Here is a 23302-nt window from a genome sequence, read left to right on the forward strand (position 1 = left end):
TCCGTGCCAATCGCAGCATGCTGCGATTGTCAGCGTACTACGGCCGTAGTACGCCAATGCAAGTCTATGGGTGCGCAAAAAATACGGATTACACACGGACCACACTTGTGACCTGCGAGAAATGCGCAGGTCTTTTGGCTGCTGCCAGGAAATGGCCCAATCCATCATCAGGAAGCTGAGACATGCAAATGAGCTCAAAAAGCGCTCCAGACATCCAGGAAGTACGCCTCCACGGAGTACAGCAGCATCATGGCGTCCACTTCTCTTAATGTGGAAATGCTAATTGTCCTGGTGCAGGAGCGGCCCGAACTATGGGACCAACGTGATGCCCATTATGCCAACCGGGCAAGAAAGGAGGCGTCATGGAGGCGCATATGTAGGCAGATGTTCCATGATTTTGGTGATCGGCCACGTGAGGAGCAGCAGAAAATTAGTAAGTACAAGCCAAAAAATGATTAAAATTAGCGCAGAACAAAAAATGAATATAGATTCAGCACCCCCCTTCCTGTGCTTGTACTTTTTTCCTCATGAGGCCGTTAGATTTTGATGTGACACGTGGTTTGACACAGCCATAATTTGGGCCAGGCCACAAGCTCCTCATCCTCCTAGCCAAACAAGTTATTTTAAGTGTAGTTACTTGATACATAAACTAATGTGACCCTGTGTATCTGGCCTGTATGCCCCAATTACATATGCCACCATGGATAGAAAGCACACCCCAGAAGGCCCCATGCCTAGACTACTGGTAGCAAATGTGACCTATCAAATATGTGAATTTGACAATATTTCCTGTCACATTGCAGTGGAAGATGTCATGAGACGCTGGCAAAGCATCCGGGACCAATACCGCCGGGAATGTCAGCAGCGGTCCAGGAGTGGGGATGCGGGCTATGTGAAGAGAAAGTACATCTACTATGACCGCCTCTCCTTCCTCGCCCCAATTCTGGATCTCAGACGGTAAGTAGATACCTCACACCACATTACACAGATACTTTACAGGGCCAAAAATATGTAGTTATTTTTGGCTCTGTTCTATTTCATAACAGAACTCAGTCCAACCTTACGGACAGAGGAACTGGCTCGGAAACAGACCCCATCATCGATCCTGGCTCTGCAGGGGAAGAGGTGGCTGGCCCATCTTCTCCCCCTACTAGGAGCAGGGGTGAAGAATCGAGTCAGGATGTGCCATTGCCTGCGCCCCAAAGCCCACCACCAGGACCATCTGGTGCTGCTGCAGCATCAGCAAGAGCAGAGGAGCAGGGCAACATCAGCAGCAGCCCAACTGGCCACATCCGGGGCTCCCCACAGCCTGCTGCCACATCCCGGCGAGGAAGAAGCCGAAGGCGGCAAATAGCTGCCACTGATACCCGCACTAATGTGGACACTGGGGTCCTAAATTATTTAGCCAGAGTAAATAGTGATGATGGGGAGGAGGCATACTCATGCAGCCTGGCCAATTATCTCTGTGCTCTTTCCCATGACGTCAGGCTCCGTATTAGAGGATGTTTTCAGATCCTGCTTGATGGGTGCACATACCCCAATACGCCCTACGAATTATTTGAATATATTGAGAGGTGGCAGCTTTCCCCAAGAAATATCATGCGCCTTAGGCACCCCCCCACAAATGCATGCTCAAGCAGGATCTGAGGATCCTCAAATACGTGGGCCTACACCTCACCCCCTTCCTCCCACTACCCAACCTTCAATACAGCAGCCACAAATATCTGCCTCTAGCCAACCCCACCAATATGGCCACTTGTTGCCAACCAAGTGTTGGAGGCTGGTCCCAACCTGGTTGGGGACGATATGGCTATGTTGGGGGGTATGAGACACGTCCCTACCACAGCCAACAAGATGCCCCTCCCCATTATTACTCTGGCCAGTACCCCCAACATTCACAGGAGGCAGGACACTTCCCACATCATGGGCATCAGTATGGCCCCACACAGGGCGATGTTGGGCACAGTAGCCAGCAGCAACCACAGGCTGCTCTTCCGCGTTCTCCTTCCCCAACGTATGAGAATTTATAATTCTCTTTACACAATCAGTCTGATGCCAGGAGATGTCCAGTGCGGTTTCACTGATGCTACAAATATCAATCCAAAGGAAAAAACAGGTGGTCTCCATCACCAAAGTTTGTTAAAAATGTGAAAAGTCACATATTTTTAGAATGTTTTCTAATCAGATTAATAATCCACCATGACAGGCAAGGCTACCTTACGCCTTTCAGACAGATATTACATGTGTGTAGAACAGATAATATTTAACCATGCTATACTGGTCAAGTGAAAGGATGAAAATACACTACTCACTTGTTAAGACATAGAGAGTGCGCGAGGTTATTAAGGTTGGTCGCCTTGATTTGTTACTATACATAGCTGGCTAAAAAGGTGACTACTTCACTAAGGCCAGCACGCCTTTCCTAGGCATTAGCAAGTGAGTAGTATATTGTCATCCTTTCACTTTACAGTATAGGGCGGGGAAATATTCTCTTTTGTACATGCAATATCTGTCTGAAAGGTGTAAGGTAGCCTTGCCTGTCAGGGTGGAATATTAATATGATTGGAAAACATTCTGAAGAAATGTGAGTGTTATCTTTTAGCAATAATTTTGGGGCTAGAGACTACCTCTTTTTTCCTTTGTAGGGAAATTTTCTCATGTAGCAATGTTGATATTGCATATTGGTTTTTTTTGGTTTGTTTGAAAATGTTACTTTTCAAAAAAGTTTTATTATGCAAAAAGGGCAATTTGGCCCATTGCCATAGTTTGCATATGGCAATATTATGTTTGCCTTTAAAAAAAAAAAAAGGCAAAAGTAAAAATTTGTCTACTACAGTTTACGTATCTGTGCGATTTCTCTAAAACAGTGTCAGCATACTAATCATACGCTTACCGATGCAATGAAACAGTCATAGAATACGAAGGGGTATAAATATATATATTTAGACACACAGAAAAACCAAAATTATAACATTGACACAGCATGCTCTTGCCAAGAAGTTTCCCCCTCAGGTGAGATAACGTAATTTGTGAAAATATCACGCACTTTCAGCCGAGAGAGCGGTCTACGTTGAGGGTAGATAGGTGGTCTCACCCTACACACAACACCAGCAGAGGAGGAACAATCATGTATCCTGGTGAAGTTATGAAGAACCACACACGCTTTAACAACTTCATTAACATTTTGTTCACTCAGCTGAATGGCAGACTGGAGTACCCACCATTTGGCACAAAGAATGCCAAAGGAACACTCCACCAGTCGCCTAGCACGTGATAGGCGCAAGTTAAAAATTCTGCGCCTGTGGTCAAGGTTGCGGCGGGGATATGGCCTCATGACATTGCGTGTTAACTGAAACACCACATCTGCCACAAGGACATAAGGGACTGATTCTTCAGTGGAGCCTGGTAGCTGGCGTGGTGGATCCAACTGGTTGGTGCATAGCCGCCGAGCCATTATGGAAGTATTGAAGACTCTAGAGTCTCCCGTCCTTGCATAGGCCCCAATGTCAGCAATTATAAACTTGTATTGAGGGTCTGCCAGAGCCAACAATACAACAGTAAAGTATTGTTTATAATTGAAGAATTGGGAGCCAGAGTTCGGCGGCTTACGCACCCGGATATGTTTTCCATCAAGGGCACCAATACAATTTGGAAACTGGCATTCCTCCTCAAAGTCCCTTGATATCCTCAACCAGTCTTCCATCCTGGGATCGGGCATGACGACTTGATGGAGTCTTGTCCAGATTTCTATACATGTTGACCTGACTATGCCAGAAATGGTAGATCTTCCAATGAGAAACTCATGGTGGAGGGCGGCATAAGACAGGCCAGTGGACAGGAAGCTGAAGAACAACAGAAATGGATAATTTTAGAATGCAGAAAGAAAAAAAAAATAATTTACATGCCTACCAAACTTGGTAGGAATTGAGATAGACTAGCACACACATATTTGGTTGCACAATGAGTAAATGATATTCAGCACATATTAGACCTAACATTCTGGTCTGTAAGTTTAAACATATGTGGAATAAGATGAGGGCATTAAACTTAGTCCATGAAGCAATAAATACAGACTTTGGCTCACACATTATGAACGTAGAGAATGTGGTTGTGTAGTACATACCGTAATGTGAGTAGAAGTCGCTCCTCTGCAGATATAGCTTTGCGCATCCTTGTGTCCTGAAAGTACGCCCTGGGATAACCTGTCTCCAAGAGTAAATCAAATGTGGCAATGCTCATGTGACAGTATTGATAAAATTTAACAGGATGCTCCCGCATAGAAGGCGGTGAAAATGACCTCTTGTGAGTCGTTGCCTCAAAAGTGGATGTACCCACATGCGTCTCCTCCTCCGCGGATCCACTATCACTGGGTATGGTTGCCCAAAGCGCCGTGACAAAAGCCAGTTGAAGAGAACCTGCTCAGTTGTATTGAAACTCAGACCCTCTGCCATGTTGCACATACAACACCAACACACCTAGTGAAGGCAAGGTCACAAATGGACAGAATGGAGGCAGCCACCTGTTCCTGAGCCAATAAATAGGGTGCAGGCTAATGATTTAAATAGTTTGCAGGCCTCAAAACCGTTAAATGTCCATTTTGCAAGGCTGCGAGAAAATCTCGCCATACGGATTGCATACGAATGCCATACGGATTACATACGGATGCAGACATGCGCAAATTACGCGACCACACCTTGCTTATGGATGACCTACGGAGCACTATTTAGAGGTCATTCATCCGTATTACGCCTGTAAACTACGGACCGTATTTTGCGCCGGTTAGTGTGACCCTGGCCTAATTCCCAAAAATCACTATTTAGGCTATGTGTGCATGTTGCATATTTGCTTGCAGAAATTTCTGCAAGGTTTCTGCATCTCTTGGCAGAAAAACGCAGCGAAAATACACTAGTTCTTTATGCGTTTTTGTAAATCCATACGGCTAAATAAAGACATTATTAAAAAAAGAATTGTGATGTCATTTCCTTGTTCAATCTCTTTTTAATTTTCCATTGAAGACCATAATGTCATTACATACCATGTTCAAATTTGTGTTTTCACACACAAAACAAATAAAAGTGAATATATATAGATAGATAGATACATATGCAATACCAAGCCCGAGGTTTAGTAATGAACAGGTGTCAGCCAGATACCCTCATTAATAAAAGGGTACATAAAGAGTTAAGTTAAGACACACACACCAGGCTATGTAGGAGCATTAACATAATTAACCTACATATGCTGTAACAAAACAGCAACTGCCAGAAATCTGTGTGAAATATCTGTTTATTTTTCAAAAAAGAAGTTTTAAAAACATTGCGTGGGTTCCCGCATAATTGTCAGAACCAGCAGAGGGAAAACCGACGGCTGAGTGCTGATGTTAATATTCTGGGAAGGAGCCAATAGCCATAAAGGTTCCCAGGCTATTAACCCCTTCATGATCCAGCCTATTTTGACCTTAACTACCTGGCCATTTTTTGCAATTCTGACCAGTGTCCCTTTATAAGGTAATAACTCAGGAACGCTTCAACACATCCTAGCGATTCTGAGAATGTTTTTTTGTGACATATTGGGCTTCATGTTCGTGGTAAATTTAGGTTGATCATTTTTGCGTTTATTTGTGAAAAAAACGGAAATTTGGTGAAAATTTTGCAATTTTCAAATTTTGAATTTTTGTTCTGTTAAACCAGAGAGTTATGTGACACAAAATAGTTAATAAATAACATTTCCCACATGTCTACTTTACATAAGCACAATTTTGGAAGCAAAATTTTTTTTCATTAGGAAGTTATAAGGGTTAAAAGTTGACCAGCAATTTCTCATTTTTACAACAAAATTTACAAAACCATTTTCTTTTAGGGACCACCTCACATTTGAAGTCACTTTGAGGGGTCTATATGGCAGAAAATACACAAAAGTGACACCATTCTAAAAACTGCACCCCTCATGCTACTCAAAACTACATTCAAGAGGATTATTAACCCTTCAGGTGCTTCACAGGAACTAAAGCAACGTGGAAGGATAAAATTGACATTTTAATTTTTCCAACAAAAATTTTCTTTTAGCATCAATTTTTTCATTTTCACATGGGTAACAGGATAAATGGATCCTAAAATTTGTTTGGCAATTTCTCCTGAGTACACCCATACCTCATATGTGGTCATGTGGTCAGGACTCAGAAGGGAAGGAGCCCCATTTGACTTTTTGAATGGAAAATATGCTGGAATATTTAGCGGTTGCCATGTCGTGTTTGGAGAGTCCCTGTGTGCCTAAACATTGGAGCTCCCCCACAAGTGACCTTGTTTTGGAAACTAGACCCTCCAAGGAACTTATCTAGATGCATAGTGAGCACTTTGAACCTCCAGGTGCTTCACAAATTGATCCGTAAAAAAAAAGGTTTTTTTTTCACAAAAATATTTTTTAACCTCAGTTTTTTCATTTTCACATGGGCAACAGGATAAAATGGATCCTAAAATTTGTTGGGCAATTTCTCCCGAGTACACCGATACCTTATATGTGGTCATAAACCACTGTTTGGGCGCATGGCAGGGCCCGGAAGAGAAGGAGCACCATTTGACTTTTTGAATGGAAAATTAGCTCCAATTGTTAGTGGACACCATGTCGCGTGTGGAGAGCCCTTGTGTACCTAAACATTGGAGCTCCCGCACAAGTGACCCCATTTGGAAACTAGACCCCCCAAGGAACTTATCTAGATGTGTGGTGAGCATTTTGAACCCCCAAGTGCTTCACAGAAGTTTATAACGCAGAGCAGTGAAAATAAAAAATCATTTTTTTCCTCAAAAATGATTTTTTAGCCCATTTTTTTTCTCCAAGGGTAACAGAATAAATTGGACACCTAAAGTTGTTGTCCAGTTTGTACTGATTACGCTGGTACCCCATATGTGGGGGGAGCCACTGTGAGTGCACGGCAGGGCTGAGAAGGGAAGGAGCGCCATTTGACTTTTTGAATGGAAAATTAGCTCCAATGGTTAGCGGACACCATGTCGTGTTTGGAGAGCCCCTGTGTGCCTAAACTTTGGAGCTCCCCCACAAATGACCCCATTTTGGAACCTAGACCCCTTAAGGAACTTATCTAGATGTGCAGTGAGCACTTTGAACCCCCAGGTGCTTCACAGACGTGTATAACGCAGAGCCGTGAAAATAATATTTTTTTTTTCCTCAAAAAATGATTTTTTAGCTCGCTATTTTTTATTTTCACAATGGTAACAGGAGAAATTGGGCTACAAAAGTTGTTGTCCAGTTTGTCCTGAGTACACTGGTACCCCATATGTGGGGGGAACCACTGTTTGGGCACACGTCCCGGCTCGGAAGGGAAGTAGTGACGTTTTGAAATACCGACTTGATGTAATGGCATGCGGGCATCATGTTACGTTTGCAGAGCCTATGATGTGCATAAACAGTGGAAACAGTGACCCCATTTTGGAAACTAGACACCCCCAAGGAACTTATCTAGATGTGTGGTGAGCACTTTGAACCCCCAAGTGCGTCACAGAAGTTTATAACTCAGAGCCTTGAAAATAAAAAAATAATTTTTTTTACACAAAAATAATTTTTTTATCTCCCAATTTTTTATTTTCCCAAGGGTAACAGGAGAATTTAGACCCCCAAAGTTGTTGTGCAATTTTTCCTGAGTACGCTGATACCCCATATGTGGGGGTGAACCACTGTTTGGGCACACGTCAGTGCTAGGAATGGAGGGAGCACTGTTTGACTTTTTGAACGCAAAATTTGCTGGAATAAATGATGGCGCCATGTCACGTTTGGAGACCCCGTGATGTGCCTAAACAGTGGAAACCCCTCAATTCTAACTCCAACTCTAACCCCAACACACCCCTAACCCTAATCCCAGCTATAACCCTAACCACAAGCCTAACCCTAATCCCAACCCCAACCCACCCCTAACCCTAATCTTAACCCTAATTCCAACCCTAACCCTAATCCCACCCCTAACCCTAATTCCAACCCTAACCCTAATTCCAACCCTAACCCTATTTCTAATCCTAACCCTATCTCTAACCCTAATTCCAACCCTAACCCTAACTCTAACCCTAATGGAAAAATATTTTTTTTTTTTTAAATTTATTATTTGTGACTGCCTATGGGGGTGATAAACAGGGGGGTGTATTTCCTTTTTTTATTTTGATCACTTTGAAAGTTTATCACAGTGATCAAAATGAAAAAATGAATCTGCAGCCAGCAAATTCCGGCAGGCGCACAGAGCTTGCGCCCGCCATTTTCCAAGATGGCGGCACCCATGTTCCGGGATGGCGGGACACTGGGACGGCCAGAGGGACTTTGTAGGTACCGTGGGGGGTGAGGGGGGGATCGGAAGGTGGGGGAGAGGAGGGAAGGGGAGCTGATGTTAACGGCGGCGGCAGATTGCGCTGTCCGTCGGAGGCGGGGGTCGATCACCCCAGCCAGTCAGTGTGGGGGGGTTCGGGTCTCGGTCTCCAACCATGGCAGATGCTATTGCAGCATCGGCCATGGCTGGATTGTAATATTTCACCAAATTTCATTGGTGAAATATTACAAATTGCTCTGATTGGCTGTTAAAAGTGAAACAGCCAATCAGAGCGATTGTAGGCACGTGGGGGGCTAAGCCATGCCCCCTGGGGTGGACTTTAAAGTGTCCTCTGTGTGCGGGTCGGGTGACCTTTCAGTGACTCCGGTCACCTGACCCGCAGGGGGGCAATCAATCCATGATGCCACATAGACGTCATGGGTGATATTGGCACGACTTTCCTTGACGGCTATGTGGCGTCAAAGGTCGGGAAGGGATTAATATCTGCTTACAGCTGTTTGCTTATCCTTTACTGGCTAGTTTATAGGGGAACCCCAGAAAAAAAAGTGACATGGGGTCCCCCTATAAAATCGAATTAGCAAAGGCTAGGCAGTCAGCTGCAGGTTGATATTAATAAACTGGGAAGGGGCAATGGATATTGGTACTCCCCCAGGCTAATAACATCAGCTCTCAGCCTCCCCAGAAATGGCGCACATGCGCCAATTCTAGCACTTAGCCTCGCTCTTCCCACTTGCCATGTAGCCGTAGCAAGTGAGGTTCATTTTTGTGAGGTTGATGTCACCTTTGTATTCTCAGGTGACAAATTAAGCCCACAGGTTAGTAATGGAGAGGCATCTATAAGACACCTATCCATTACTAACACCATAGTTATACTGTATAAAAACACAGACACCCAGAATAAAGTCCTTTAATTGAAATAATCACAGACTTCCTTATTGAATCTAAATTTACCACACTTACTGAACGCCTAAACTCTGATGCCCTTGTCTCCTGCAAACAATCAAAAAATAATAAACCAACATATAATATTATCCTGTCCGACGGAGTCCACGTAATACCAAGTGTCCCATGGTGATCTCACGTGTAGAACAGTCACATTGGGAGATGAGACCGCTCTGCCCAGCCTCCGGCGATACACTGCGGGAGCGATTACTTCCTGTCAGTGTATCACTGAGCTGCCATCAGAGAGTTCACCGGAGTTCATCAGCTATGGTGCTGTCACTTACGGCACCACTGCGTGAGAACCGGAGCTGATCAGCTGATGAACTCTCAGGGCAGCTCAGTGATACACTGACAGGAGGAAATCGCTCACGCAGTGTATCGCCGGAGGCTGGGTAGAGCAATAACATCTCCCGATGTGACTGCTCTACACGTGATATCGCCATGGGACACTCGGTATTAAATGGACTATGGCGGACAGCGAGTACATGTTGGTTTAATATTTTTGAGTGTTTTCAGGAGATGAGGGCGTCGGTGATTAGGTGTTCGGTGAGTATGTATTTTCTATGTGAATATGTATGTAATTATGTAAATGTTTTGATTTTTTGAACAGAGGCACTGGATGATGAGACTATTCTCACATCATCAGCTCATGCTGTCTCTGTTATATGTGACAGCAGACATAGCCGGATGGGAGTAGTAGTCCCATCAGACAACGCTTATGTACAATCACTATGGGCTGTTTGTCGCATGGGTACACACACAGACACAGACACACGCATGTATTCTCCGCCCACACACTCTTCCTCCTTCTGACATAATTTCATTTGACAATTTGCAGCAAATCTGCAGCAAATCCTCAAACTTTTTAACACCTGTGTTTTTTGCTGCAGATTTGACTGACTCAATTTAAGTGAATGACTCAAAAACGCTGCAGAAACGCAAAAAGAATTGACATGCTGCAGAAAATAAAACATTGCAAGTACGGATGGAAATTTACTGATCATGTGCACCACACTTCAGGATTGTCATTGAATTACCTTGCTTTAATATTCCATTGCATTTTAGGAGTAAAAAAAAGCCGCAAAAACGCATCGTGTGCAAATAGCCTAAACCACTCAGAACCATCCAACATTCACACTGCCTACAAGGCTAAATATTAATAAACCAGACATTACATGTATTTTAAGAAATAAACTATTACTTTTATACATCAGTGGATGGTTTCATCGCTGGAGCACACCTTCCTTTCTTTTTGCTGATTGCTGACGCCCTGGACTTGGGTGGTTCCATGCAGAGGGCTTCCACTAAGGCTGAGTTCACACGTGGCGTTTTTTTCGCGTTTCCACGGCGGTTTTAACCGCGCGATTTTGCTGCGAAAAATAAGCATCCCATGCATTCCTATGGGATTCCGCAATGCTGTGCTAATGCTGCAGTTTTTGCCGCGGCGGAATCGCTTCGCGGTAAAAACCGCAGCATGCTCATTCATTTGCGGAATCGCGGCGATCCCGCACCCATAGGAATGCATTGTTCTGCTTACTTTCCGCATGTGGCTGTGCACACCATGCGGACAGTAAGCAGAACATTTGCGGATGGTACCCACGGTCCGGAGGAGAGGAGACTGTCCTCCGGGCTTTGGGTACCATATCCCTGTAAAAAATAGAATTTAAAAATAAAAAATATTGTTATTCTCACCCTCCGACGTCCCGCGCAGCCTTCCCACCTCTCTCCACGCTCCCGGTCCCAGTAATCCTTTGCGAAAATGCCCGCAATGGCGTCCGTTCTCGCGGGATCGCGAAGTCTCGCGGTCATTTGCGCGGCGTCATCGCGAATTACCGCGAGACATCGCGATCCCGCGAGAACGGACGTCATCGCGGGCATTTTCGCAAAGGATTACTGGGAACGGCTGCGCGGGACGTCGGAGGGTAAGAATAACACCATTTTTTATTTTTTTTTTACATTCTATCTTTTACTACTGATGCCGCATAGGCGGCCTCAGTAGTAAAAAGTTGGTCACACTCGTCAAACACTATGTTTGACGAGTGTGACCAACCTGTCAATCAGTTCTCTAAGCGATGCTCCAGATCACTTGGAAAACGCTAGCATTCTGCAAGCTAATTACGCTTCCAAAATGCTAGTTTTTCCGCGGGAAAATCGCTGGAATTTAAAATGCGATTTTCCCGCGGACTGGAATTCCGGAATTCTCGTGGTAATTTCTGCGAGAGTTCCGGTACGTGTGCACTTAGCCTAACAGAACAACATGCTGTGGTGAGCTGACTTTCCCTCTTCCCCTCGTCCTATATTTTGAGACATTACATACAGTATATCAGAGTTCTGCTATAGATCATTTCAAGTAAACAATAGTTTCCAGTGGGGAGAGAGTGCCATCTTGTGGCCACTTAGGTATCTACACAATGATGAGCCGCAGCAGTTATTTATAAGGCTATGTGCACACGTTGCAGATTCTCCTGTGGATTTTTCTGCACAAAAACTGCAGCTCTTAGCAGAAACCAGGGCCGGACTGGGACAAAAAAGCAGCCCTGCCACACAGACCCCACAAACTATAACACTCCTCACCCCGATCAGTGAATTTTTGCTATACTTTGTCGTCCCCTCATCACTCTCCTAAAAGGAGATATTTGAAGAGCCACATGTGAATGGCACCACAGTGCGTATGATCGACCACAGCTGCATTTACATGGTGCTCTACAGAGCTCCGATTTTCAGGATCATGAAGGTCCCAGCAGTCGGATCTCCAGGAATTGGAAAGTTATACTTGGGATAATACATTTAAACAACTGTTCCAATATTTTATTTTTATCTGGCCATAGTAATATTGAAAATACTAAACCGATATTGACCCTCCCAAAGTCCAATGTCGACAGGAGAAGTGGTACTGTGCAGTTCATACAGGGCCGGCTCCAGGTTTTTGTGGGCCCCGGGTGAAAGTCTCAGTGGGCTTCTTTAACACGTACCACAATTCATAGATACAGCAAAGAAATATAGATATACAATGCCAAAGATTTCACTTCTTACATTACATGACTGATATCTATTGTACATTCTACAATAGGTCAGAAACCAGACAGTATTGTCCTCCATATACTATTATGGGCACCACATAGTGCTCCATACAGAATAACATGCCCCATATATTGCTCCATACAGTATAATGAGCTCCATATATTGCTCCATACAGTATTATGGGCACCACATAGCGCTCCATACAGAATAACATGCCCCATATATTGCTTGATACAGTATAATGAGCTCCATATATTGCTCCATACAGTATTATGGGCACCACATAGTCCTCCATACAGGCAATATAGAATTAATCTTCAGCTCACCTGATCCAGCCTTCCCAGTCCTCCTTTCCATGATCTCGGTGCACGGAATAAATCCATCCCCATCTGGGAGAAAATTCTTAGTGAAAAAAACTTTTGTAGTTCCAGCACACGATATAGAAAAATAAAAAAAAGGCTTTATTTAGTCCATCATTAAAAATTACAATACCATGTAATAAAAGCATGTGTAGGCTTACGCGTTTCGGATCATATTTGACCCTTAATCATAGCATAAAATACCGGATAAATGTAGCACTTATCAAGGAAAAGCAACCAAAGAAGGCTGCCTTGGGTAACACCCACCAGAATCAGCTGTAATACCAGAATCACTAATTCAAGGTTAGTAATAGTACCTCACTGGATTAACCCTATGATACATCCATCTTATACAAACATATTACAATGTGAATTCTCACTTAGTGATAATCTAATAGTTTAGTCACTTTTTAACCAAATTATTTTTATATATATAAATTCATCAGGATGGGATAGGATTGCAGGCGCACACCACCGCACAAAAAAAAAAAATAAAAATTAAAAAATATTTTTTTTTTTAAAAAATAAAGAAAAAATAAAAAAATAAAATAATGTTTTTCCCTTTTTATCTTAATTCCTTTCCCTTCCTCTTCCTTTCAATTTATCTCTATGTTTCCAACTATTTTAGCATAGATACATCAATTCATGCTTCAAATTTAATCCTGCTGGATATCTGGTGTTAAGTTTTAGAATCCATCGAGCTTCAGTCATCTGGAGTAGTTTAATTCTATCACCACCACGCCGAGGAGCAGGAACAAATTCCAAAGCACTAACTCGCAGGCTGCTCAATTCTCCCTTATGTTCAAGCAAAAAATGCTTAGAAGCCCCCGAAAGACTGCGGGTAGTGATATTATTGATGTCATAAATGTGTTCCGACAACCTTCTTCTTATACTACGACTAGTGGACCCTACATACTGTTTTCTGCATATCGTGCAAAAAATAATATAAACAGAGTAATCAGTAGCACAATTCATAAAAGTTTTGAGATTAAATACTTGACCCTCATTGCTTGTAACAGACTTATTATTATTTATCATGAATTTACATAAACCACATGAATTCTGCCCGCATCTGAATGAGCCTTTCGTAGATAACCATGTACAACCTGTTTTACCTGTGTTCTCACTGAGTTCACTAGGAGAGATTATATTTCCTATTGTCAAGGATTTTTTTGGGACAAATTTACAACCATTTTTTAGAATTTCCCTAAGCGTACTATCAGTAGTTAATAATGGTAAATGTTTGCGAACAACATTGATTACTTTGTAGTAATTACTATGATATGTAGTGGAAAAAATCATTTCATTGGAAAAATCTTTCCTATCTGATTTTTTTGACTGAAGTAAATACTGATCTCTACTTTTTTCATTAGCCTTTGTTTCAGCTTTTTTGACCATTTTATAATTATAACCCCTATGTTGTAGCCTTTTTTTGATATTATCACATTCTTCCTTATATTTTCTATCATCGGTGCAGCACCTACGAGCTCTGATGAATTCCCCTGTGGGGATATTCCTGATCACATGTTGTGGGTTTTGACTAGAAGCATGCAAAATGGAATTTCCTGAAATTTTTTTACGGAAAAGGTGACAATCTACTTTTTTGTTTGAACTATCACCACTCAGTTGTATGTCGAGAAAGGAAATCATATCCCTATTAGTATCTACTATGAAGGACAAATTTAAATTATTATCATTAAGTAATCTTTAAAACTAGACACTAAATCATTTGATCCTTTCCACACTATCAAAATATCATCTATGAATCGTAGATATTGTTCTATATAATCTGAATAAGAATTAAATTCATAGTAGATACTAATAGGGATATGATTTCCTTTCTCGACTGCTCAAAACATAGAAAAAAAACAAAAACTGAAATCCTGACCTCTCCTCGCTGGCTGCTGCTGCTCTGCTCCGGACCCCTCAACGTTGGTGTCTTCCGGCTCTCTGCACTGTGACTATTCAGGCAGATGTACACAGACGTGACATCACTGCACCCTCTGACCTGAACCAGCACAGTCAGAAGACGCCGCAGCGGAGGAGTGGGAAGAGGTAAGAATCGCAAGTACCGCAAGTATCGAAAGCCAGCCCCGCAGCACCTGTACATACATCACCACACCAGCCCCACAGCACCGCTTCCGGTAACCATCAATGAGTTTCTTACAATGCTCTGCTGGAATTTTAGACCATTCTCCTTTGGCAAACTGCTCCAGGTCCCTGATATTTGAAGGGTGCCTTCTCCAAACTGCCATTTTTAGATCTCTCCACAGGTGTTCTATGGGATTCAGGTCTGGACTCATTGCTGGCCACCTTAGAAGTCTCCAGTGCTTTCTCTCAAACCATTTTCTAGTGCTTTTTGAAGTGTGTTTTGGGTCATTGTCCTGCTGGAAGACCCATGACCTCTGAGGGAGACCCAGCTTTCTCACACTGGGCCCTACATTATGCTGAAAAATTTGTTGGTAGTCTTCAGACTTCATAATGCCATGCACACGGTCAAGCAGTCCAGTGCCAGAGGCAGCAAAGCAACCCAAAAACATCAGGGAACCTCCACCATGTTTGACTGTAGGGACCGTGTTTTTTTCTTTGAATGCCTCTTTTTTCTCCTGTAAACTCTATGTTGATGCCTTTGCCCAAAAAGCTCTACTTTTGTCTCATCTGACTAAGAGAACATTCTTCCAAAACGTTTTAGGCTTTTTCAGGTAAGTTTTGGAAAACTCCAGCCTGGTTTTTTTATGTCTCTGGGTAAGAAGTGGGGTCTTCCTGGGTCTCCTACCATACAGTCCCTTTTCATTCAGACACCGACGGATAGTACGGGTTGACACTGTTGTACCCTCGGACTGCAGGGCAGCTTTATCTTGTTTGGATGTTAGTCGAGGTTCTTTATCCAACATCCACAAAATCTTGCGTTGAAATCTCTTGTCAATTTTTCTTTTCCGTCCACATTTAGGGAGGTTAGCCACAGTGCCATGGGCTTTAAACTTCTTGATGACACTGCGCACGGTAGACACAGGAACATTCAGGTCTTTGGAGATGGACTTGTAGCCTTGAGATTGCTCATGCTTCCTCACAATTTGGTTTCTCAAGTCCTCAGTCAGTTCTTTGGTCTTCTTTCTTTTCTGCATGCTCAATGTGGTACACACAAGGACACATGACAGAGGCTGAGTCAACTTTAATCCATGTCAACTGGCTGCATGTGTGATTTAGTTATTGCCAACACCTGTTAGGTGCCACAGATAATTTACAGCTGCTGTTAATTACACAAATTACAGAAGCATCACATGATTTTTCGACCAGAGCCAATACTTTTGTCCACCCTCTTTTTTATGTTTGGTGTGGAATTATATCCAATTTGGCTTTAGGACAATTCTTTTTGTGTTTTTTCATTTAAGACAAATTAAATGAAGATAATAATAACAAAGAATTTGTGTTTGCAATCATTTTCAGGAAGAAACTGAGTATTATCTGACAAAATTGCAGGGGTGTCAATACTTTTGGCCACAACTGTACATCATCATCTCTGCCTGGCCCCCCCAGCCCCTGTATATAATGTACATCACATCACTCATCTCAGACCAGTCAGACGGCGCCCCCCCCAGCCCTTTTATATACATCATCATCAGTGCAGGCAGATGGCAGCTCCCCCAGCCCCTGTATATACATCACATTAGCACAGGCAGATGGCAGCCCAATCCAGCCCTGCCCTGTATATACATCACATCAGCGCAGGAAGATGGAGGCCCCCCAGCCCTGTATATACATCACATCAGCGCAGGCAGATGACGGCCCCCCCAGTCCTTCCCTGTATATACATCCACATCAGTGCAGGCAGATGGTGGCCCCCCAGTCCTGCCCTGTATATACATCCACTTCAGCGCAGGCAGATGGCGGCCCCCCAGGCCCTGTACATACATCCACATCAGTGCAGGCAGATGGCAGCCCCCCAGTCCAGCCCTTGTATATACATCCACATCAGCGCAGGCAGATGGCGGCCCCCCAGTCCCTGTATATACATCCACATCAGTGCAGGCAGATGACAGCCCCCCAGTCCTGCCCTGTATATACATCCACATCAGCGCAGGCAGAAGGTGGCCCCCCAGTCCCTGTATATACATCCACATCAGTGCAGGCAGATGGCGGCCCCCCAGTCCCTGTATATACATCCACATCAGTGCAGGCAGATGGCGGCCCCTAAGTCCCTGTATATACATCCACATCAGTGCAGGCAGATGGCAGCCCCCCAGTCCAGCCCTTGTATATACTTCCACATCAGCGCAGGCAGATGGCGCCCCCCCATCCCTGTATATACATCCACATCAGTGCAGGCAGATGGCAGCCCCCCAATCCAGCCCTTATATATACATCCACATCAGCGCAGGCAGATGGCGGCCCCCCAGTCCCTGTATAAAAATCCACATCAGTGCAGGCAGATGGCAGCCCACCAGTCCAGCCCTTGTATATACTATGTGGTGTAGTGACCACTGTGTCCACTAGGGGGCGCTGCATGGATGTCCCAGGAGAGTGGATGAATGGCAAGATACTGAATGACCGTTATGTATCTCAAGGTGCGTGGCCTTGAGATGGAGATTTATGTGTGTGTTAATCAGCAGTGATACTGCTGAGGTGCTGGTTCAATGTGTCAGGGACTAGTTACCTACAAACCCACCCAGGGGGTGTGTTTAATAACACTATTGTAAAGTGTATATGTGTGGTTGAAGGACCTGTGATGAGGTCATAGTCATGTGACCCGGTGGGCGTGGCTATGGACCATATAATGTGGCCAGGGTAGGTCACATGTGGTGAATGCAGGGACCTGATTGGTCCGTTTGGAAGGTCTCGTGTGGCTACCTTCCTGAAAGCATGTGGACACTGTGTTTAATGGCTGCAAGTGCCTGAGAGTTCCCTGGAGGGAATGAATATCTGCAGTATGGAGAAGCAGCCATGAGAGAACCCTGACAAGGTGAGATATAACTGTGAGGCTGAAAAGCCTGCGTATTGGACATTGCTAACAGAGTGAAGCTCTGTCATGGACGCTATGCCGTTTATACTGTATATTGTTGGTCATGGTTTATGATGTTTAATAAACCGCATGGACTACACTGGTTTATGGAAAACCTGTGCCGGATCTGATATTGTGGCTGGCAAGCGAGTGATCCCCCTGGACCTCATCTTCACCCGCCTCTGCTCCCTATCTAACCTCTCTAACTCACCTCTTCCTCTCTCCGACCACAACCTTCTCACATTCTCTTCCCTCTTCACTCCATGTCTACAATCCCCACCCCACAAACTTTCACACCCTCGCAGAAATCTTAAACACCTTGACCTACACTCATTCTCTGAATCCCTTCTCCCTCTCACAGATTCCTTACACAATGCGGATGACGCTGCCGCTCTATATAACACCACAATAGCTGTAGCTTTGGAATCCGCTGCCCCACTTACACATACCAAAGCTCGCAAAATCAACAGACAGCCCTGGCACACCAGCCTGACCAAAGAGCTGAGGCGAGCTTCCAGGGCTGCTGAGCGCAGATGGAAAAGATCCCACTCCAACGAGCACTTCATCGCATTCAAACTGTCCTTCACTATTTTCAAGACCACACTCGCCACAGCTAAACAAACCTACTTCTCATCTCTCATATCCTCCCTGTCTCACAACCCTAAACAGTTATTCAACACCTTCAATTCTCTCCTCCGCCCCCCAGCACCTCCTCCCTCCCCATTCATCTCAGCTGAAGACTTTGCCTCATTCTTCAAGCAGAAGATTGATAACATCAGAGAAAGTTTTGGTCAACAACCCCCAGAATTCTTCCTCCCGACTTCCCAGCCCTCCACCTTCAAAACCAACTTCTCCACCATTACAGAAGATTGACTCTCCACTCTACTCTCAAGATCACATCTCACCACCTGTGCACTCGACCCGATCCCATCCCACTTCATACCAAACCTCACCACAGTCTTCATCCCAACCCTAACCCATCTCTTCAACCTATCACTAACAACTGGTGTTTTCCCCTCAAGCTTTAAACATGCCTCCATCACACCTATCCTCAAAAAGCCCTCTCTTGACCCATCCTCTGTATCTAGCTATCGCCCTATATCACTTCTCCCCTACGCCTCCAAGCTACTGGAACAACACGTCTACCTTGAACTGTCCTCCCATCTCTCTTCTTGCTCCCTCTTCGACCGCTTACAATCTGGCTTCCGGGCACACCACTCCACTGAAACTGCCCTTACTAAGGTCACCAATGACCTCTTAACCGCCAAGAGCAAGCGACACTACTCTGTCCTCCTCCTCCTGGACCTGTCGGCTGCCTTTGACACAGTGGACCATTCCCTATTATTACAGACCCTCTCATCCCTCGGCATCACAGACTTGGCCCTATCCTGGATCTCATCATACCTAACAGACCGGACATTCAGCGTCTCCCACTCACACACCACCTCCTCACCTCGCCCCCTATCTGTCGGAGTCCCACAAGGTTCAGTCCTTGGGCCCCTGCTGTTCTCTATTTACACCTTTGGCCTGGGACAGCTCATAGAATCTCATGGCTTTCAGTATCATCTCTACGCTGATGACACACAGATCTACATCTCTGGACAAGATATCACCTCCCTACTAACCAGAATCCCTCAATGTCTGTCCACTATTTCATCCTTCTTCTCCGCTAGATTTCTGAAACTCAACATGGACAAAACAGAATTCATCATCTTTCCCCCATCTCACGTGACCCCCCCTACGAACCTATCAATTACAGTAAATGACTGCCCACTCTCCCCAGTCCCACAAGCTTGCTGCCTCGGAGTAATCCTTGATGCTAATCTCTCCTTCAAACCACATATCCAAGCCCTTTCCACTTCCTGCCGACTTCAACTCAAAAATATTTCACGAATCCGTTCATTCCTCACCCAAGAATCTGCAAAAACCCTAGTCCATGCCCTCATCATCTCTCGCCTTGACTACTGCAACCTCCTGCTCTGTGGCCTCCCCTCAAACACTCTCGCACCCCTCCAATCTATTCTAAACTTTGCTGCCCGACTAATCCACCTGTCCCCCCGCTATTCCCCAGCTTCTCCCCTCTGTCAATCCCTTCACTGGCTCCCAATTGCCCAGAGACTCCATTACAAAACCCTAACCATGACATACAAAGCCATCCACAACCTGTCTCCTCCACACATCTGTGACCTCGTCTCCCGGTACTTTCCTGCACGCAACCTCCGATCCTCACAAGATCTCCTTCTCTACTCCCCTCTTATCTCCTCTTCCCACAATCGCATACAAGATTTCTCTCGCGCATCACCCCTACTCTGGAACTCTCTACCACAACATATCAGACTCTCACCTACCATCGAAACCTTCAAAAAGAGCCTGAAGACCCACCTCTTCCGACAAGCCTACAACCTGCAGTAACCACCGATCGACCAAACCGCTGCACGACCAGCTCTACCCTCGCCTACTGTATTATCACCCATCCCTTGTAGATTGTGAGCCCTCGCGGGCAGGGTCCTCTCTCCTCCTGTACCAGTTATGATTTGTATTGTTTAAGATTATTGTACTTGTTTTTATGTATACCCCTCCTTACCTGTAAAGCGCCATGGAATAAATGGCGCTATAACAATAAATAAATAATAATAATAAAATAATAATAATAATAATACTTAAATGACAGCGCTACCTCACAACATCCACATCAGCGCAGGCAGATGGTGGCCTCCCAGTCCCTGTATATACATCGACATCAGCGCCGGCAGATGGCAGCCCCCCCAGTCCTGCCCTGTATATACATCCACATCAGCGCAGGCAGATGGCGGCCCCCCAGTCCCTGTATATACATCCACATCAGTGCAGGCAGATGGCAGCCCCTGTATATACATCCACATCAGCGCAGGCAGATGGTGGCCCCCCCAGTCCCTGTATATACATCCACATCAGTGCAGGCAGATGGCGGCCCCCCAGTCCTGCCCTGTAATATACATCCACATCAGTGCAGGCAGATGGTGGCCCCCCCAGCGATGCCCTGTATATATATATATATACATCCATCACATTAGTGCACCCCCCCCAGCCTCTTTTAGCTCACCCCCGGCCCGCACCGCTTTGAATGAACTTACTGGACCTGTCCTGAACTTCAGCTTGGTCTGAGCCCGACGCACGGGGGTAGTAGTCGAGTTGCGCACAGCAGCTCCCACTGCCCAGCCTCCTCAGATTCCTGCTTCCTGGCCTGGGTCAGTGAACGCGGCAAAGCTGATGATAGGCCAGTGTCTGTGCCTGGCAAGTAATGCTGCCTGCAGGCAGCCAGTGACAGAAGAGCATAGCGGAGGCGTGCTCTTTCCGGCTCTCTGCCCTCAAAGAACGTCCGACGACGTGCAGCGTCACGTCGCGGCACGTTCTTAACCCCTAGGGTGCCGCTGCCTGTCGCCGTGCCAGCAAATTTAAAGGGCCAGTGGCAGGAAAAAAGAGGCCGGTGGCTGCCGCATTATCTGGCAAGCGGCCAGAGGAGAGGGAAAATGCCCGGTTGGGTAAGTTGCGAATCCGGGCCTGGCAGGTGTGGTTTTGCTGCGGTTTTTGCTGCGTTTTGCTGCGGATTATCTGCGGTTTTTACAGTCATATGTTAAAGTTTGGGCACCCCTATTAATGTTAACCTTTTTTCTTTATAACAATTTTGGTTTTTGCAACAGCTATTTCAGCTTCATATATCTAATAATTGATGAACTCAGTTATATTTCTGGATTCAAATGAGGTTTATTGTACTAACAGAAAATGTGCAATCTGCATTTAAACAAAATTTGACTGGTGCAAAAGTATGGGCACCTCAACATAAAAGTGACATTAATATTTCGTAGATCATCCTTTTGCAAAAATAACAGCCTCTAGTCGCTTCCTGTAGCTATTAATGAGTTCCTGGATCCTGGATGAAGGTATTTGTGACCATTCCTGTTTACAAAACAATTCCAGTTCAGTTAAGTTTGATGGTCGCCGAGCATGGACATCCCGCTTCAAATCATCCCACAGATGTTCAATGATATTCAGGTCTGGGGACTGGGATGGCCATTCCAGAACATTGTAATTGCTCCTCTGCATGAATGCCTGAGTAGATTTGGAGCGGTGTTTTGGATCATTGTCTTTCTGAAATATCCATCCCCTGCGTAACTTCAACTTCGTCACTGATTCTTGCACATTATTGTCAAGAATCTGCTGATACTGAGTTGAATCCATGCGACCCTCAACTTTAACAAGATTCCCGGTGCCGGCATTGGCCACACAGCCCCAAAGCATGATGGAACCTCCTCCAAATTTTACTGTGGGTAGCAAGTGTTTTTCTTGGAATGCTGTGTTTTTTAGTCTCCATGCATAACGCCTTTTTGTATGACCAAACAACTCAATCTTTGTTTCATCAGTCCACAGGACCTTCTTCCAAAATGTAACTGGCTTGTCCAAATGTGCTTTTGCATACCTCAGGCGACTCTGTTTGTGGCGTGCTTGCAGAAACGGCTTCTTTCGCATCACTCTCCCATACAGCTTCTCCTTGTGCAAAGTGCGCTGTATTGTTGACCGATGCACAGTAACACCATCTGCAGCAAGATGATGCTGCAGGTCTTTGGAGGTGGTCTGTGGATTGTCCTTGACTGTTCTCACCATTCTTCTTCTCTGCCTTTCTGATATTTTTCTTGGCCTGCCACTTCTGGGCTTAACAAGAACTGTACCTGTGTTCTTCCATTTCCTTACTATGTTCCTCACAGTGGAAACTGACAGGTTAAATCTCTGAGACAACTTTTTGTATCCTTCCCCTGAAAAGCTATGTTGAATAATCTTTGTTTTCAGAACATTTGAGAGTTGTTTTGAGGAGCCCATGATGCCACTCTTCATAGGAGAATGAAATAGGAGAACTACTTGCAAGTGGCCACCTTAAATACCTTTTCTCATGATTTGATACACCTGGCTATGAAGTTCAAAGCCCAATGAGGTTACAAAACCAATTTAGTGCTTCAGGAAGTCAGTAAAAAGTAGTTAGGAGTGTTCAAATCAAGAAAATGATAAGTGTGCCCATACTTTTGCACCGCTCAAATTTTGTTTAAATGCAGATTGCACATTTTCTGTTAGTACAATAAACCTCATTTGAATCCAGAAATATAACTGAGTCCATCAGTTATTAGATATATGAAATTGAAATAGCTGTTGCAAAAAACAAAATTGTTATAAAGAAAAAAGGTTAACACTAATAGGGGTGCCCAAACTTTAACATATGACTGTAAGTGCGGTTTTGAACTGCAGAATTGTCTGCGTTTTTCACAGCATCAGATATAAATAAAGTTTGAAAAAATAGACTCAAGAAAAAAAAAAATGATGTCACTTCCTTGTCCAACCTCTTCCATTTTCCATATTGCTTTTACAAATATAGCCACACACACGTACTCACACACACACACACGTACTCACACATGTATAACACACACATACTCACACACGTACTCATACACATGTACTCACACATGTATAACACACACATACTCACACACGTACTCATACACATGTACTCACACATGTATAACACACACGTAGTCACACACGTACTCACACACACGTACTCACACGCACACATGTACTCACACACCCCACACACACACTTCCCTCCCGATGCAATAGCATCGGGCGCAC

The 23302-nt window shown here is 44.6% G+C and overlaps 1 long non-coding RNA gene across 2 annotated transcripts in view; it reads right to left on the reverse strand.

The window, feature by feature from the left end:
- Positions 1-20909, reverse strand: part of LOC141067904 (uncharacterized) — a 63848-nt gene extending 42939 nt beyond the window's left edge. The window contains exon 1 of one of the 2 annotated variants that reach the window (XR_012226490.1): positions 20758-20909. This is a non-coding gene — a long non-coding RNA (uncharacterized lncRNA). Of the gene's footprint in view, positions 1-12612; positions 13053-20757 lie in introns of those variants that run through there. The other variant, XR_012226491.1, reaches the window with a different exon arrangement.
- Between the last annotated feature and the right edge of the window lie 2393 nt (positions 20910-23302).

This window comes from Dendrobates tinctorius, unplaced genomic scaffold (genome assembly GCF_039654945.1).
Source record: "Dendrobates tinctorius isolate UK_male_01 unplaced genomic scaffold, ASM3965494v1 ptg000013l, whole genome shotgun sequence".
Lineage (NCBI taxonomy): Eukaryota > Metazoa > Chordata > Amphibia > Anura > Dendrobatidae > Dendrobates > Dendrobates tinctorius.